This window comes from Dama dama, chromosome 26 (genome assembly GCF_033118175.1).
Source record: "Dama dama isolate Ldn47 chromosome 26, ASM3311817v1, whole genome shotgun sequence".
In the NCBI taxonomy this organism is placed as follows: domain Eukaryota; kingdom Metazoa; phylum Chordata; class Mammalia; order Artiodactyla; family Cervidae; genus Dama; species Dama dama.
This window is the reverse complement of record NC_083706.1, coordinates 24,890,894-24,909,488: the sequence shown is the minus strand read 5'-3', so window position 1 is coordinate 24,909,488 and position 18,595 is coordinate 24,890,894. Positions and strand designations below refer to the sequence as shown.

Sequence of the window (18,595 nt, the reverse complement as noted above, 5' to 3'; positions counted from 1 at the left end):
TCTCCCTTACTTCACAAGAGTTCACAAGAATCTCCATAGAGACCCAAAAGGTAGCAATTTGACTCCTCTCTCATCGTTCCTATCTTGAGAATAGCTCTCCTCAAAGCCATCTTTGCTGCTGGGAAAAGGGAAAAAGAATTCTGGCTACTGAAAAATGCTGGCATTTGGAAGATGGCTAAACTTCAATTTACTATCTGCAATTACCATCCTTGTACATAAGGAGGCAAAACAGAATTCCAAAAACAAACATCAAGAACAAATACCTGGACACTAAGTGGAGAACAGAGGGGAGTAGGCCATGAAACTGGGATTCACAAATGCACACTGCTGTGTAAATTGACGACTAATGATAACCTACCATAAAGCACGGGAGGTGGGGGAGAAGGTAAAGTCTGTCTGTAGGACACACATTAAGTTAACCTTAAAAATGCATTCCAATATACACATGCGTGCTCAATCACTTCAGTCGTGTCTGACTCTTTGCGACCCTGCCTCCTCTGCCCATCAGAAATTCTCCAGGCAAGAATACTGGAGTGGTTTGCCATGTCCTCCTCCAGGGGCTCTTGCAGACCCAGGGATCGAACCCACATCTCTTATGTTTCCTGCGTTGGCAGGCAGGTTCTTTACCACTAGCACCGCCTGGGAAGCCCCCAGTATACAGTTGGTGCAGACAAGCACTGTTTGATTCCATCTACACAACGTACCTAGAACAGCCAATTTCATAGAGTCAGAAAGTACCTTGGTAGATGCCAGGGGCCTGTGGGAGAGGGGAGGGAGAATGGGGAGTTGGTGTTTACTGGAGACAGAGTTTCCGTTTAGGATGGTGAAGAACTCAGGAGATGGGGGGTGGTGAGTTACACAGCAATGTGAATCTGTTTAGTGCCAGTAAGCGAAAGTGAAACTGACAGTCACATCTGACCCGCGACCCGCGACCCCACGGACTATAGAGTCCACGGGATTCTCCAGGCCAGAATACCGGAGTGGGTAGCCGTTCCCTTCTCCTGGGGATCTCCCCGGCTCAAGGACAGCCAATTATGATTAAAGGCTTATGTTTTATACTGTATGACTTTTGCCACAATAAAAAAAAAATTTTAAAACTTGGGTTTCTTTTAAATGCAAAATAATGAGGATAATAGAAACATTGAGGCCAGACTGAGAGAGAGTGGGTCAACGATAATTTATTACAGATGAAGTAAGGAGAGATGGCACACTCCTTTTCCCCACTCTCCAAATTTAGTCTTGTTTAATCATTACTTTTTCATAGAGAGTATTTAGGTCAGAGTTCCTAGTTGTAAGCAAGGAAAGCATATTCTGCCAATTAAGCTGAAAGAGCAACTTTTAGAAAGGATCCGAGGCAGCTCAGGGAAGTGTTGGGTGGGCTAGAAAACCAGGCTCAAGGTTGTTTCTAGGAACAAGCTCCCAAACAACATTGTGGAAGGGAATCTGCCCAAGGGCACTCACAGTGACAGTTGCCAACAGATGGTACCGTTTATCCTGATGCCCTTAAGTGAACTGTGTCAAGTCTGCAAATGCCATGGTCACCCTTGACCTTCTGCACCAGGAACCGATCTTGCAGCTATGTAGAAGCCTCACAAGCCTAATGCCATGCAGGCCATCAGCAGGGGTATCGTGCAGAAACGCCCTCCCTAAGTGCTCACTCTGCCAGCTCAGCCTGACCGGAGGGACCTAGAAAATACGAGAAAATGCCATTTTGCAAGGAGGAAGGTGGGGGGGAAGTGTGAGAATCAATTTTTCTGGGCTCTATCTACCCTTGTGAGGCTACATAGTCCCCCAAACATAGGAAGATGATTCAGAAGATGCTGAATTAGGAAAATTAATACATGAAGTTAGAAAAGGGTAGACATAACAGTGTTGTGGCGAGATCACCAAGATATGTGGTTATGTACAAAGAAGGGAAGCATAAAAATGAATAATACACTACCCTTTGTGTAGGAAAGGAAGGAAACAAGAAAAAAAATGTCTTAGCAAAAATAAACATTAGATGGCTAAAGAAGACACCATAAAAACGGTTACCTCCATCTCTTTCCTAATGAGATGGAGTAAGGATGGAAAGAAGAATTCTTATCTAGATTTGTATTCTGAGTCATTACCTGCTAAAGAATGTCATTTTATTGAAACCTCAATGGTTGAAATTGAAAGCCAAACAAAACAAATGACCTTGGTTGTATATTAAGTTTTAAGGGTCACTCTACAGAAGAAAGATGTATGAAGCCCAACTTTAAAACAAAATACCTTTACTGTACATTCTTACTAGGATGCATTTTAGGGGAGAAAAATCTACAAAAATTTTTTCTTAGCTCTTTTAGTGGTAATATTGATATTATATTTAAAAGTAGTTTCTTTACATTGTAGGATAACATATGAGGGAAGAAAGACAAAACTTTAAAATTAAAGAAATTAAGTAAAAATATAGTAATGACAAATTTTAATTGGAAATATCTATATGAACTACTAACAATCATAGTAGTCTCCCTGGTATGCTGCATTAAGAATATTGTTTTAAGTTGCTTCCTTCTCCATTGACAAGAGATTCAGAGATTCGGTCATCTTTCTCTGTGTGGTACAGAGAGGGGAACACCCTCAGTGGATACAAGGTTGTTTTATAAGATGAGAAAGTTCTAGAGTTCCGGTGTCCAACAACATGCCTATAGCTAACACTACTGTACTGTACACTTGAAATGGATAAGATGGTGAATTTTATGTTATGTGATTTTTACTATGCTTTTTTAAACAGAACATCCCAAATTGGATTTATCCAGCAGGCTTATGTTTTATTGCAATGTTTCCTAAAGATGTGACTCACAGACAATGGCTGTTTCTTTTCAATATACACAATTTTCAAAGGCTGCACTCCATTTACGGTTGGAAATATGGACTGCATTCATGTGTTGTGTTGTACTATGCATCCTTGTAGCCTATCCCACCTCTACATTCCCCGACTCCCATTCTCTCCCCAGTAACTGCTAGTTTGTTCCCCATATCTGTGCCACAGCTTTTTAAAAGCAGAGGTGGGTTGGCGGGGTGGGGAGGGTTGTTTGTTTATTTATTTATGGCGGTGCTAGGTCTTCATCGCTGTATGCATGTGGGTTTTCTCTAGTTTCGGCGAGCAGGAGAACTCTTCTTTGCGATGCCCAGGCTTCTAACTGCAGGGGCTTCTCTCATGGGCTTCATGTGTGTGCTTCAAACGAAGCACAGGCTTCGTTTCTTCGAGGCAGGTGGGATCTTCCCAGACTAGGGATTGAATCCATGCTCCCTGCACTGGCGGGTGGATTGGTAACCACTGGACCACCAGGGAAGACTCACAACTTTCTTTAAAAGAGAAGTTTGCCGTAACACCATGCTCCGTGTGAAGAACTAATGATGCCATTTAGCCTGTGTCATCCCACATGGTGTCAGCAGTATTTGCACAGGAAAAAGAAATGCCAACCACAGCCTGCCACTCACCAGATCTCCACGTTTTCTTCTTGCCTTAAAACTCCAAGAGTATGAACTAAATTCTCCTGTTTTACAAAATTATTTTTCCTATTTGGAAATTTATTAAAAAGAGAAAGAGAGAAAATAATACCACCATCCAATGACTATGTTCCTTAAGAAATTAGAAATCAAAATGTAGTATATAAGCCATCCTAGTGAGTGTAAAGTGCTGCCTCACTGTGGTTTTGATCAGCATTTCCATAAGGACTAATAGTGCAAGCATAGTTTCATGTGCTTATTGGCCATTTGTGTGACTTCTTTGCAGAAATGTATTTTCAAATTCATTGTTCATTTTTTAATTGGCTATTCGGATGTTTTTTGTTGAGTTGTAGGAATTCTTTATATATTATGGATATCCAAACTTTATCAGAAAACATGGTATGTTACATAAAGTGAAAGGGAAAGTCACTCAGTTGTGTCCGACTCTTTGCAACCCCATGGACTATACTGCTCCAGCAGATCTTCCTGACCCAGGAATCGAACCAGGGTCTCCTGCATTGCAGGCAGATTCTTTACCAACTGAGCTATCAGGGAAGTCCCAGTATGTTACATACTGATTCCCAAACTTTTACAAAAAAACAGTATATTAAATACTGATTCCCAAACTTTGTTATTAAAATCTATTACACAAGAGGGCGCTGGATTAACATATAATAGCTTGCCTTGTATAGGAACCAACATTTAAATTAGCTTTAGAATATAATTAAAAATAAATTTAAGCTGTGGTTTTTCCACTGCCGAAAATTGTCAGTATTCATCAATCGAAGAGTTTTTTCACATGTCATGTGGTAATTAATCTCTTTTTACTTCTGATATTACAAAAGTTTCTTTGAATCAATCTTCCCAACACACACACACACACACACACACACACACACACACACATGACAAATGCCTGGCAAATCTACACACATACCTCTCACTTGATCCGAAATAGCAATCAGGTCTCACATTATTAAGCATTTTTCTTACCCATGAAATGTGTTAAATTAAGTAATTAGAAGCAGCTGTCAAATAAAGTAAATTCTACTGGTGATGCAGCATGTCCTTAAAAAGGTTTTTCATTGACATGCATTCTGAGTTTAAATCTTTAAGGGAATTATGTGTTATCATGAATCATAGTTCATTCTGGTAGGCTTGTTCCTCCTAGCTTTAAACTTCCCCATTCCACAGAGTTATTTATAGGGACCATCAAACCAAATCAGCAAAATTTTCAGGAGTGGGAAGAAATAACCAGATATATTCATGTCTTCATTTCATATTTGCCCAGTAAATGTCCACAATGTAAAGATTTGAATGTATAGAGAGGGAAAAAAAGTCAGCAAGCTCTAATTAAAGTTCAAGGGAAAAAAATGCTCACAATCATAAATCTTATTCTACAGACTGGGTATTCAACTTTGTAAGGACAACCCTAAATTTTATTAAGTCTCCCCCTATCCCCATCACACTACTCTAAATTAAAAGCAGTGTGAATTCTGAGCCTCAATTTTCTCCTCTCTAAGGCAGGATCAGTATTCTCAATGTATTTGGTGCATTATGATGGCATTTTAAATAAGATAATGTTTATACATCATTCAGGTCAAACAATGTCTATTAAGTATTAGATATTCTTCTTTCCTTTCTTTTCCTTTTTTCTCTCTCTCTTCTCCTTTCTCCCTTCCTAAGCTCTCTGATTTCAAAAGATATTAGGCTTCAAAGAGAGGCAAGATTTCTACGTTGCTCTTACAGCCATTTTCAATATTTGGTGGTTTTTATTTGTCAGCTTCTTCTTGCCCCTTCCCTGGCCACCCCCCACACCACATCCATGTAAAAAATCTCTCCAGGGACGCTCCTTGGGGCTGTGCTCCAAGTACTTGGCAGAGTACCTGGAGCAGACTAATTCAGCTCTACTGTTTTGAAGGTCGTCTTCTTTTCCCATTATTATTCATTTCAGCTCTACTGAGGATGCATTGATGCACTAGAGTCAATAGTCTTAGTAGGACCTTTATTGTCAGGTGAAAGAATCCACTGTATTAGTGAAAGATTTTTTTCAGAGATAGACACAACTCAGAATTCTTGGGGTGGTTGCAGAAACCAGCTGAACTTCCAGGAACTGCTAGTTCTTCCAAAAGAGGGAGCTGTTGAATCAGAAAGCCATGGATGCCGATGGCAATACTCTGCTGGTGCCATGATCTCTATTAGCAAAGTGGATACCCCAAACCCTGCCTTTCCTTCTACATTCCTCAGAGGGGCAGCCTCTTTGCATACTGGAACCTGAGCTATACCTGGAACTTTACCTTTAAGAGAGATTGAGGGAGTATAACTGTTAGCTTTAAAGCACAGGAAGGCACAACAGAATTCATACTGGGGAGGATTTTAACTGAGAATCTCTACCTTCTTTGTTTTCTCTTTGGTTTATTTTCATATAATTATTAGAGCTTCTAAATTCATTATTGGGCGGCGGATCGGCCCCAGGGAGGGCAGTGGCAATGGTTGGATGACATCACTGAGTCAGTGGACATGAGTTTGAGCAAGCCAAGGGAGATAGTGAAGGACAGGGAAGCCTGGTATGCTGCTGATCGTGGGGTCACAGAGAGCCGGACACGACTTGGCAACTAAACAACAACAAAATTCATTATTAAACACAAGTCTATGTTCTTCTGACATGACTGGTGAGGAAGATGGATATGCAGAGGTTCAATAATGTGACACTATATTTAGGACTGCCTATTTTGAAACTATATATCCAGAATATTTTAAAAAGTTACCAAACTCAGTAATATCATATTATCTATTTTTCTAAACAGATATCTATATCATACCTATATAGATTAAATACAGAATTTTAAACACGAAGGAAGAGATTGGTCAGTTTATTACTGTTTTCAATAATCCTTTTCTCCAGAGGTATTTGCTTAATCCCTGAAAAAGCTGGAAAGCTGTAGTCTCTGATACCTTAGATTTTTAAATTCACCTGAAATTTCTTTTTATCCTAGAATAATTCAAAATACACTACAAGGAAGAATATTATCAAATGAAGGATTGCCATAGTTTTTTTCACTGGGAAGATTATTGAACAATGTTTTGGTTTCAACTTAACCTCTACTGGGCCAATTATGTCCGTCTATGACCTTTTACAAAGCTACGGAAGGCATTCCAAAATGAGAGAGATTATCAGCATAACTGAGAAGAAAATTAGAGTAAACGTGGGTTCCTTTTGATATGTTAAGTAATTTTCTGTATCTTTCTTTCCAGGTCTGACTCGTGCTCTATAATTTCCATTGCAATATCACAAATCAGAGGTAATATTGGGTTTGCAGAGCAAAGTGAGCTTGAAAATTATTAAAATGGCTCAAATTTTTGCTCCTGAAATCCTTCAAACTGTCCTTTCTTTCTTCCTTTTAAACAAAACAAATGCTAGAGTGCCTTTAAAATGCATCAAAGCTTTATGGTAGGTTCTTTATTTGCATTGCTTATTTAACTCTGATTTGAACTTTGCAAGTAGTTTCAATCAATGGCAACAGAGAAAACATCAGCAATAATAATCATTAATTCAGTCATTTAAATCAGGACAATGAATAGATGTTCCACTGAACAGAGGACACACGTGATTTAAAGCTAATTCATTTCCCCCTTCCGGTTATAGTGGGATGGAATGAACTATTATTTGTGTACATCATATTCCCAGGGTGAAACACAGGCACTCAGACTGAATCATTTGAGGACAGTTAAGTAAAAGGATGGGGAAGGAAATGGCAACCCACTCCAGTGTTCTTGCCTGGAGAATCCCAGGGATGGGGGAGCCTGGTGGGCTGTTGTTTATGGGGTCACACAGAGTTGGACACAACTGAAGTGACTTAGCAGCAGCAGCAGCAGCAAGTAAAAGGAAAAGCTGGCTTAAAACTCAACATTCAAAAAACTGAGATCATGGCATCCGGTCTCATCACTTCATGGCAAATAGATGAAGAAACAATGGAAACAGTGACAGACTTTATTTCTTAGGCTCCAAAATCACTGCAGGTGGTAACTGCAGCCATGAAATTCAAAGACACTTGCTCCTTGGAAAAAAGCTATGACAAACCTAGACAGCATATTAAAAAGCAGAGACATTATTCTGCCAACAAAGGTCCATCTGGTCAAAGCTACGGTTTTTCCAGTAGTCATGTATGGATGTGAGAGTTGGACTATAAAGAAAGCTGAGCGCCGAAGAACTGATGCTTTTGAACTGTAGCGTTGAAGACTTTTGCGAGTCTCTTGGACCACAAGGAGATCCAACCACTCCATCCTAAAGGAAATCAGTCCTGAATATTCATTGGAAGGACTGATGCTGAAGCTGAAACTCCAATACTTTGGCCACCTGATGGGAAGAACTGAGTCATTGGAAAAGACCCTGATGCTGGGAAAGATTGAGGGCAGAAGGAGAAGGGGACGACAGAGGATGAGTTGGTTGGATGGCATCACCAACTCAATGGACATGAGTTTGAGCAAGCTCTAGGAGTTGGTGATGGACAGGGAGGCCTGGCTTGCTGCAGTCCATGGGGTCACAAAGAGTCAGACACGACTGAGCGACTGAACTGACTGACAGACTGAAGTAAAAGGACCTCTTACAAAGATGTGGCAGAGATTAAGGACACCGAGGTGAAGAGAGCAGGACTGAGAGTCTGATCATTGCAGATGGGTGTGGAGAGTTGTATCACCTCTGGACTCAGGGAGGGGGGAGACGGTGTATTTAGCAGAACTGGATGGAGCAGCTCTGTGGAGACGGCTACATGGAAGGAACTGTGCTCTTCAGTAAAGGGACTCAGACACTCTGGTGTGGCCTGCCAAGGAGACAGTTGGCAGAAAGAAACACTCCGTTCACCCTTTTCCAGTCCTTCAATAACCTGCTGCTGCCTCTCAGTAGGAGGTGAGCTTAACTTGAAAGTTTACCTAAAATCTACATTGAGAAACAAAGAGTCAAGAATATTTAAAATGATTAGATAAGATCAAGACATACCCTACCAGGTATTAAGACTTATGACAAAATTGTAATAATTAAGACGATGTGACAAGGACAGGCAAACAGAAGCAAAGAGCCCAGAAGCGGACCTGCACACATTTGGTTCATGTTTATGTGACAGAGGCGGCAATACTGATCAGCGGCGCTCAAGAGGGCTAGGACAACTGGCTATCCATAAGGGAAAACACAAAATCAGATTCCTACATTACACTATATGCACAAATCATCTCTAGGTGTGTGAAAGACATTAAAAAAATAAAACTTGAACATTTAATAAGAAAATGTCTTCATGACTTTGGGTAAGAAAGGTTTTCTTGAATGACACATAAAACATATATGCCATAAAGGAAAGGGTGATAAATTTGTCAGCATCAAAATTAGTGATGCTTACAAATGATGTGACTGACAGGGCTTAATTTCCAAGATGCACAAACAGTTCATACAACTCAATACCATCAACAACAAAAAAACCCAATCCAAAAAATGTGTAAAAGACTTAAATAGACATTTCTCCAAAGAAGACAGTCAGATGGCTGATAGGCACATGAAAAGGTACTCAACATCACTAATTATCAGATAAATGCAAATCAAAACTATAATGAGGTATCAACTCAAAAGGTCTACAAGTAATAAATGCTGGAAAAGATATTAAAAAAAAGGAACCCTCCTACCCTACTGGTGGGGAATGTGAATTTGTGCAGCAGCCATGGAAAACAGTATGGAGGTTCCTTAAAAAAATAAAAATAGAGCTGCCATATGCCTCAGCCATCTTAGTCCTGGGCATATATTGAGAGAAAATTCTAATTTGAAAAGAGACATGTACTTAAGTGTTCATAGCAGTACTACTCACAATAATGAAGACATGAAAACAAACTAAATGCCCATCAACAAATGAATGGATGAAGAAGATGTGGTATATATACAAAATGAAATACAACCCTGCCATAAAAAAGAATGAAGTGATGCCATTTGCAGCAACACAGATAGACCTAGGAGAAGGCAATGGCAACACACTCCGGTACTCTTGCCGGGAAAATCCCATGGACAGAGGAGCCTGGTGGGCTGCCGTCTATGGGGTCGCACAGAGTCGGACATGACTGATGCGACTTAGCAGCAGCAGATAGACCTAGATTATGGTACTAAGTGAAGTAAGTCAAACAGAGAAAGACAAATATACCACTTACATGTGAAATTTTTAAATGGTACAAATTTTTTATTTATGAAACAGAATCAGGCTAACAGACATAGACAACAAATTTATGGTTACCCAAAGGGGGAGGAGGGAAGGACAAATTATGATTTGGTTTTAAAAAAATAAGAGTATTAACAACAGTACCCACATCTTGTGGCATGAATTCACTCCATGCCACCCTACAGGAAAAGTGCTTAGCAGACAGGCCTCTGGCAAATTTTCCTTCTGTGACTCAGCCACATTGATCTTTCAGAATGCCTGAAGCTGTCTTCAACTACAGACCTATTTACATGCTAATGCCGTGTACTTTACTGCACTGCATTCACTGACTGGGTAATTATGCACTTACATGAGCAATAGCTTGATTAATTTCCATCCCATTGCTATGCTGTTACGTTCCACAAAATCAGAGTCAGCATTATTTTGGCTCGGAATCATATCCCAAGAACCTAGTATATTTTCTGGTTCCTTCAGTACTTTCTGCTTGAAAAGTGAATGCATACACACTTAATAGATATTAGCTACTGAAACCACTTTAATGGCAGAAAGTGAAGAGGAACTAAAGAACCTCTTGATGAGGGTGAAAGAGGAGAGTGAAAAGCTGGTTTAAAACAATATTTAAAAAAAAACTAAGATCATGGCATCTGGCCCCATCACCTTATGGCAAATAGAAGGGGAAAAGGTGGAAGTAGTGACAGATTTCCTCTTCTCGGGCTCTAAAATCACTGCGGATACTCACTGCAGATGTGAAATTAGAAACAATTCCTTCTTGTCAGGAAAGCTATGACAAACCTAGACAGCTCCCTAGTGAAGTCTCAGAATTCTGGATGTTCATCTAAGTTGCTTTCAGGTTTTCAGCACTTTTGAAAGTTTATCCATTAACTCTGAAATCTTACAAAGCTCTGTTTTTTCTTTCTTTCCTTATATTCTGGTTTTTCTTCTTGGACCACTTACAGGACTCTGGGTGAAATCTTATTCTTTCCATTAACTTTCAGGTTTTAGTATCAGTGGTTTTTCCCTTCTATTTTCAACATTAAGAAATATTTCTCAGTCACAGAAAGATGAGGATAAAATGTTTTAACAAAGATTTTTACAGCACGGGGCCCCTAAGGGAACAATGCCTTTCACAGTTATGCTCCTGATCCTTTTGGTTGCCTCCGTGTACAGTATGCATTTTTATTTCACCCCAAAGTGAGAGTTGTTTTCTCTTCCACCCACAACAGTGCTGAGTGCTAGTGACATATTAACTAAGGTAGATTGCATCATTGCTACCCAGAGACCTTAGCATGTGCTCTGAGTCAAGGATGCAGAACTGGGCTCCCAGAGAAGAAGGCGGAGGAAGATCCAAATGGAAACATCAACATCACAATGACCTCAGGGGTAGTGTTCTGGATCCAGAGTCTAGCTGGAGGTGTTTTAGTATTATAGAGTGACAGGATGTAGGTTTTACTCATAGCAAGAGAGACATTAATAACCTAAGAAGGAATAGAAATGTCTCTGCTTAAAATATTCCCTTGTAGTAAAAAATCTGCTGCAAATGGTCTGACAGTTACCTTGAGAACAGATGAAGCAGGACCTTTTCATTAAAGAAGATGAGTACCAAGAAGATTCAAAATTTCCTCCCCCTCACCTTCACTGTTTAGGAGCTCAACAAATTACTTAATCTCTTTAGGCCCCAGATTCCTCATTTTTTAAATGGGGCTGATGATGATACATATTTCACAAGATTGGGATAAGTATTAAATGAGGTAATGAGTATAAATAGGCAGACCACCATGCCTAACACATAGAATAACTACTATTATCATTGTTATTACCAACCCTGGTTACTTCTCTACATTTTTCCTATCCCTCAGTTCAGTTCAGTTCAGTTCAGTTGCTCAGTCATGTCCGACTCTTTGCGACCCCATGAATTGCAGCACGCCAGACCTCCCTGTCCATCACAAACTCTCGGAGTTTACTCAAACCCATGTCCATCGCGTCGGTGATGCCATCCAGCCATCTCATCCTCTGTTGTCCCCTTCTCCTCCTGCCCCCAACCCCTCCCAGCATTAGGGTCTTTTCCAATGAGTCAACTCTTCGCATGAGGTGGCCAAAGTATTAGAGTTTCAGCTTCACCATCAGTCCTTCCAATGAACACCCAGGACTGATCCCCTTTAGGATGGACTGGTTGGATCTCCTTGCAGTCCAAGGGACTCTCAAGAGTCTTCTCCAACACCACAGTTCAAAAGCATCAGTTCTTCGGCGCTCAGCTTTCTTTATAGTCCAACTCTCACATCCATACATGACTACTGGAAAAACCATAGCCTTGACTATACGGACCTTTGTTGGCAAAGTAATGTCCCTGCTTTTAAATATGCTATCTAGCTAGAAAAATCCAAAAGATAATCACTAAGACTGAAAATAAAATATAATTAAATAGGGTGAAATGTTTTTTATGTTCTGAAAATTTTCCTGGAGTATATTTTATTAACTGAGGTAAAGGAAACTGCTTCTTTACCAAATGTATTTTAAAAGAAGACAGGAAGACAACCCACTGATTGGAATTAATGTGCTGTCTCTTCTTTTGCTAGTTTGACTGTCTTGTTATTTTACAAGTTATAAACCCTTCAGCATTAGGATAATTTGCGACTCTCAGAGTAAAATGTAAAAGAAACTGCAAATATGAGAGCATCAACAGTCATTGTATTTGTGTGAGATAAAATGAGGGGAACACTGTCTGACCATATTACCTCTAATTTTAAATTTACAGATTCATACATCAAACACATGAATAAATTACGTGTTGTGTTTTAAGTGTCCCCAGGGAAGGAAAGGCATTTTTGTTTATCTTTTTGTTTCTGGCACCTAACTTTACACCTACCAGATAAAAGTTTCCTGCTACTTGTCACAAGAACCAAATAAATAGTTTCTAAATGTTAAATGCTCATAACAAGTCTCGTATGACCTGTGTGAACTATTAAATCAAAACCTCATGAGAGTGCCATAGCCTGAGCTTTAAAGCAAAAGCATAATACATTGTTCAGTAACTCTGGCTTTATCACAAAAAAAGTTAAGGCGAAATTGGTTAGAATGAAACCGAATATTCTATTTATAAAGTGTGGCTAATGGTCGGAATGGGACTAAGGACAGCACGTTGTCATGGTGACAGTATGTGGGTTTGTTAAGCACAATGACAGTGTCAGTGTGTGAAAGGAGATTATTTGGAGAAATATTCAATTATTCTTTCTTTATTCAAGGGTCCTAACAACCATCATCCAAGAATGATGATAATGTAGCAAAGTAGCCAGGGATTTAAATTTGACTCTGTGCTCTCTGAACTTTAATGTAACAATCATAGAAGACTGAGTCATTCACTCAATAGGCATTTAATGAGTGCTCCTGTGTGCCAGGTGCTTTGAGGCTGGGGACCAAATAGCTAGGATTCTCCACTAATGTAAACCTACTGGTGTTGATGAGGGGATGTCTTAGTCCACTTGGGCTGCAGACCGGGTAGCATCCAAAATAAGAGAAATTTATTCCTCACGGTTCTATAGGCTGGAAACCCAAGATCAAGCTTCTAGCATGGTTGGTTAAGGGCCGTTTTCCAGAACGCAGATTTCTCATTGTACCCTCACACGGCAGGAGAATGGGCAAAAAACCTCTCTGGAGTTTCTTTTATAGGGGCACTCATCTCATTTATGGGCTTCCCTGGTGGCTCAGCTGGTAAAGAATCTGCCTGCAATGCAGGAGACCTGGGTTTGACCCCTGGGTTGGGACGATCCCCTGGAGAAGGGAATGGCTACCCACTCCAGAATTCTGGCCTGGAGAATTCCATGGACTATATGTCCATGGGGGTCACAGAGTCAGACACGACTGTGTGACTTTCACTTTCATCCCATTTACGAGGGCACCACTCTCATGCATGACCTAATTACCTCCCAAAGCCATCACCTCCTAAGAGCATCACCTTCTGGGTCAAGATATTAACATATGAATTTTAGGAGTACACAAGCATTTAGGGAATAGCAGGGGGTAACGTTAAAAGACGCTTACTCCTTGGAAGGAAAGTTATGACCAACCTAGATAGCATATTAAAAAGCAGAGGCATTACTTTGCCAACAAAGGTCCGTCTGGTCAAGGCTCTGGTTTTTTCAGTGGTCATGTATGGATGTGAGAGTTGGACTATAAAGAAAGCTGAGTGCCGAAAAATTGATGGTTTTTAACTGTGGTGTTGGAGAAGACTCTTGAGAGTCCCTTGGGCTGCAAGGAGATCCAACCAGTCCATCCTAAAGGAGATCAGTCCCGGGTGTTCATTGGAAGGACTGATGTTGAAGCTGAAACTCCAGTACTTTGGCCACCTCATGCGAAGTGTTGACTCATTGGAAAAAACCCTGATGCTGGGAAGGATTGGGGGCATGAGGAGAAGGGGACGACAGAGGATGAGATGGCTGGATGGCATCACCAACTCGATGGACATGGGTTTGAGTAAACTCCGAGAGTTTGTGATGGACAGGGAGGCCTGGCGTGCTGCGATTCATGGGGTCGCAAAGAGTCGGACATGACTGAGCGACTGAACTGAACTGAACTGAACTGAAAGTGAGAACGTTACTTGGTTTCTTTGACGCTTTGTTTCCTTTCTTGTTCTATCATTATACCCACAGAGAATATTGTTAGAATCCCTTCAGGGCCCTGTGAGTCTCCCTTCCTCCCTGGAATCCAATTGTCTTTAGAGTTTAACTTGTTCATTTGACATGTGTTACTACATTTTATAATGTGGCCTTACCCATTATAAAAGCCATATCATAATCATGAAATAACATAGGCTGCATGAAGTAACTGTAGTACGTAATTGTTAAAAAGAAGCTAAATAGAGAGGAGGAAGGTGAGAGAGGACTCGCAGAAGTAGAGACTATGCACATGAAAGCATGATGGAGAAGGCAGGGAGGTAAAGCAGGAAGGAGAAAAGAATGAATGCAAAAGTGGAGGTGGCTGACCTAAAGCATTGAGGTGGAGAGGAGCCATTCTCCAACACAGCCTATGTTTGTATTTCTGCATTCTGATCATTTTGTATTTTGACTCTCTCTTCTTTCTTCTTCTTATTCCTTTGATAAACTTTTTATTTAAAAATAACTGTCAACTTACAGAAAACTTGCAAAGATGGTACAGAGAGTTTCCACATACCTGTATTAGCCTGCTAGTGCTGCCACAATGAGGTACCATGGGCTGGGTGGAAAACATTTGTTTTCTCTCAGCTCTGGAGACCAGAAGTCTGAGATCAAGGTGCCATCAGACTTGGTTTCTGGTAGGGCCTCTCTTCTTGGTTTCTAGACAGTAGCCTTCTTGTTGTGTCCTTCTTGGCCATTTTGTGTGCACAGAAAAGGGGGAGGGAGATCTGGTGTCTCTTCCTCCTCTAATAGGGCTTTCCAGGTGGCGCTAGTGATAAAGAACCTGCCTGCCAATGCAAGAGACATAAAAGACACAGGTTCGATCCCTGGGTTGGGAAGATCCATTGGAGGAGGGCATGGCAATCCACTCTAGGATTCTTGCCTGAAGAATCCCACGGACAGAGGAGCCTGGCAAGCTACAGTCCATGGTGTCACAAAGAGTCAGATACAAGTGAAGCGACTTAGCACACCTCTTCTAATAAGGCTACCAATCCCATCAGATTAGAGCACCACCCTTATGACGTCATTTCACCTTAATGGTCTCCCTAAAACCCTTGCTCCAAATACAGTCATACTGGGGGTAGAAGACACAATTCATAGTCCATAGCAATACTTGCTGGCAGGCTATAGCTCATTGGCTCACAATCTCTCTTTGGGGAAGGTGGACAAAGAAAGGATAGAAGAAAATCCTAACACTCCTTACTAAGATTTCCTTTTAGTTGAAAAGTTATGTGCTCAGCTTAAAATCAAGATTTTCTTATTAAAAGAAAGGGGGGAGTAAATATTGTTAGGTAGCCAGTGTCTGACACAAGGTCTAATATAGCTTGGTATTTGATGACTCCTAGTTCTTCTGACTTTGAAAGCAAGAATACATCTGAACTACATGAGTACAGATGAATCTAAAAACCACTGAAGCTTGAATTGGTTATGAGTGGTTAATTGTAAGGGGAAAGTGAAGTTGGGGGAAAAAAATCAAAGATGGTTGAGTTCAGAGTAAGCAAAACTAGGAAGTTTAGAGATCCATGAGGAGATAATAATAGGATGGAATAGAATAACATGAGAATTTTCAGTTTAAGAGGTCTGTGGGGTCCAGATTCTTGGGGCCAGGGAATGAAAGATGGTGAATGTAATGAAAACTGTTGAGCGTGGCTGAGAGCAGTACATATAAATGCTTCATTTTCTGGTTGGCATGAAATGTTGGGACCAGTTTTACATGCTCTGCATTCAAATTCAGTAAGACAGGCATATGATCCCAGAGGAATCTGAATCCAAGGAGTTGCTTCTCTGTAACAGTCTGTTAATTGTTGAAGCCTGAGACAGGGCCTTCTATTCCTAATTCATTCTCAGTTATTATCCATAAGTTATCAAAATGGCAGAAGGATAGATTTTTTTCCCCAGTGGCATAAAAACCTCTTTCTGTTCATGAGGAATCTGCCTCTGTTCCAAGAAGGGAGAGATTAGACATTGTGACGTGGGAAGTTCATAGCTCTGGATGGAAGAAAAGGTATCACTGAATAACAAGATCTTTCATAAATTTAAATTTAGAAGTATAACCTTCTGAATATTTTCCTAGAAATCATGAAGCTCTTGATTACTGTAAAACAATTTGACAGCAGTCAGAGCAGAGTAGGTCTACCTCAGCGCCATTAAATATGCTAGTTTTATTTCCTTTCTGTCCTTTATGCTCTACTTACTCTAAACATCTTTAAATTATTCATTGCACTGCAGGGAAATCTCTCAAAATGACTGTCTTTATGTGATCACTCATACTAAATGTAAGTGGTCCCTCCTCTCCCAACTTTGTTTACTGATCATTCAGAAGTCCCTTCTGTATCCAACAGCCTCACTCTCCAGCGCATACCTTGCCACCAATTTGGACATCTTTCCTACCCATGTTGAAAATTTACCACTCAGTTATCTTGGCTTCAGGACTTTATCAGTAAATTGAGAGTACTCCACAGAGCCAAAGAAATTAATAAATTAGAAAGCAAACAGAAAAGTAGAATTAATAAGTAGAATCAGAGCTTTTTCTTCTAAAAAGACAGTAAGAAGAAAAAGGATAGCTAAGATTAACCAACAGAAGAGATAAAAAAGGAAAAAGTATCAATGAGAAAGACAGTAAAACCACAAATAAGGATATATTTGAAAGATCATAATAAAGTATCTCATGTAGCCTTTTGCCAACAAATTTGAAGGTCAGGTGCAAATGCAGATATTTCAGAAAAATAATTTTTATAATTGATTCAAGAATAAATAGAAAATCAGAATAGACCAATAGTCACTGAAAAAATATTTAACTTATCAAAGATCTACTTCTAAAAATGTGTCTTAGTCAAAGAACAGATGGCTCATCTTTTGCTGAACATGCAAAGATAGAAATCTTTCGCATTTTGGAAAACTAGCATGTCTCATATACTAAATCTGATATAGATAGACAGCACAATAAGTAAAACATAGATCAATTTCATTTATGAATATGGTGATTTCTTTCTTTTTTTTTTTTTTTTTTGGTGTGCTTTCTTAAACAATGAAGTTTTGGATGGAATTTCTGTGCCAAATAACTCCAGCTTTCTTCCGCTTCCCTCATAAATCCTCCATTCCCATGCTGGGGTATGATGGAAGGTTAAAGGAATAGGGAGTGGAATTTGGAACTCCGGGAAAGACAAAGGCAGACCCCAAAATGTAGTTTAAATAAATTCTGAGGTGTTTACAGATGACTTGAAAGTTTTCACAGCCCTGCTTTCAAATCTAAAAGCTTGTGACTGATTAGCTCACAAAGCTGAAGTGATAGTTAGCAGTTTGTATAGACTCTGGAGCAGAGGGTTCCTCTGGCATCGAATGCCTGATGATCTGAGGGAGAGCTGATGTAGTAATAATAGAAATAAATTGCACAATAAATGCAATGTGCTTGAATTATCCGGAAACCATCCCCCACCCCTCCTCAATGCAAGGGAAAATAGTCTTCTACGAAGCTCATCCCTGGTGCCAAAATGGTTGGTTACCACTGCTAGAGGTTGCAACCAAGAGACTCAGGTCTCCCTGGAGCAAACACCTTCTGCTTCAGCTCATGCAGTCTGCATGTGATAGATTTCTATGTGTGATTCTCAATCTCAGGATCAACACATCACAGTAATCAGGTGAGTGACTGCTTCTTAGCTTGACCCAAGACAACTTAATTTTTTTGGATCATGTTCAGAAAATATGATCCAGGGATGATTAGATGATAATATGAACATGGAAGTATTTCTTACCAGCTGGCTTTAAAGTGAAAGAGGAAGACTGCCAAATTCAGGTGGGAAAGCCTTAGAAATCAGACACACACACACACATTTTCTCTCCAAATCACACCATGGCTAAGATGATCTAAACAGAGGTTGGTAGCCCACTAGGTTGCTGCAGCAACCCCTCCCAGCCCACGTGCTCTCTGGTAATATAATCTGGTCATTCCCTCATCAAAAGGTGGAGTCTGTTTTCTCTCCTCTTAAATCTGAGCTCATCCCGTGACTTATTTCTTTGTAAACTTTTTATTTTAAAATAACCTCAATTTGTAGAAGAATTATAAACATACTACAGTGGGTTCCTGTGTACTTACTTCACCCAGCTTCCCATGATGTTAACATCTTACGTAAGCAGGATACATTTCTCTGATATATTTTGATCAGAAATCATTTGGAATTCAATGGTTTGTGTGTACTTTCTTAGACTAGGTTTGGAATTTCTTAAAGCCCAACATCCACTCAGAGAAAAGCCAGGTATCCATGTGAGAGAAGAACCAAGGCTTCA

The 18,595-nt window shown here is 40.1% G+C and overlaps 1 protein-coding gene across 1 annotated transcript in view; it reads right to left on the bottom strand.

Annotated features, from left to right (window-relative positions):
- ARG1 (arginase 1) overlaps positions 1-18,595 on the bottom strand; it is a 53,547-nt gene that overhangs the window by 33,910 nt on the left and 1,042 nt on the right. The window lies entirely within an intron of this gene.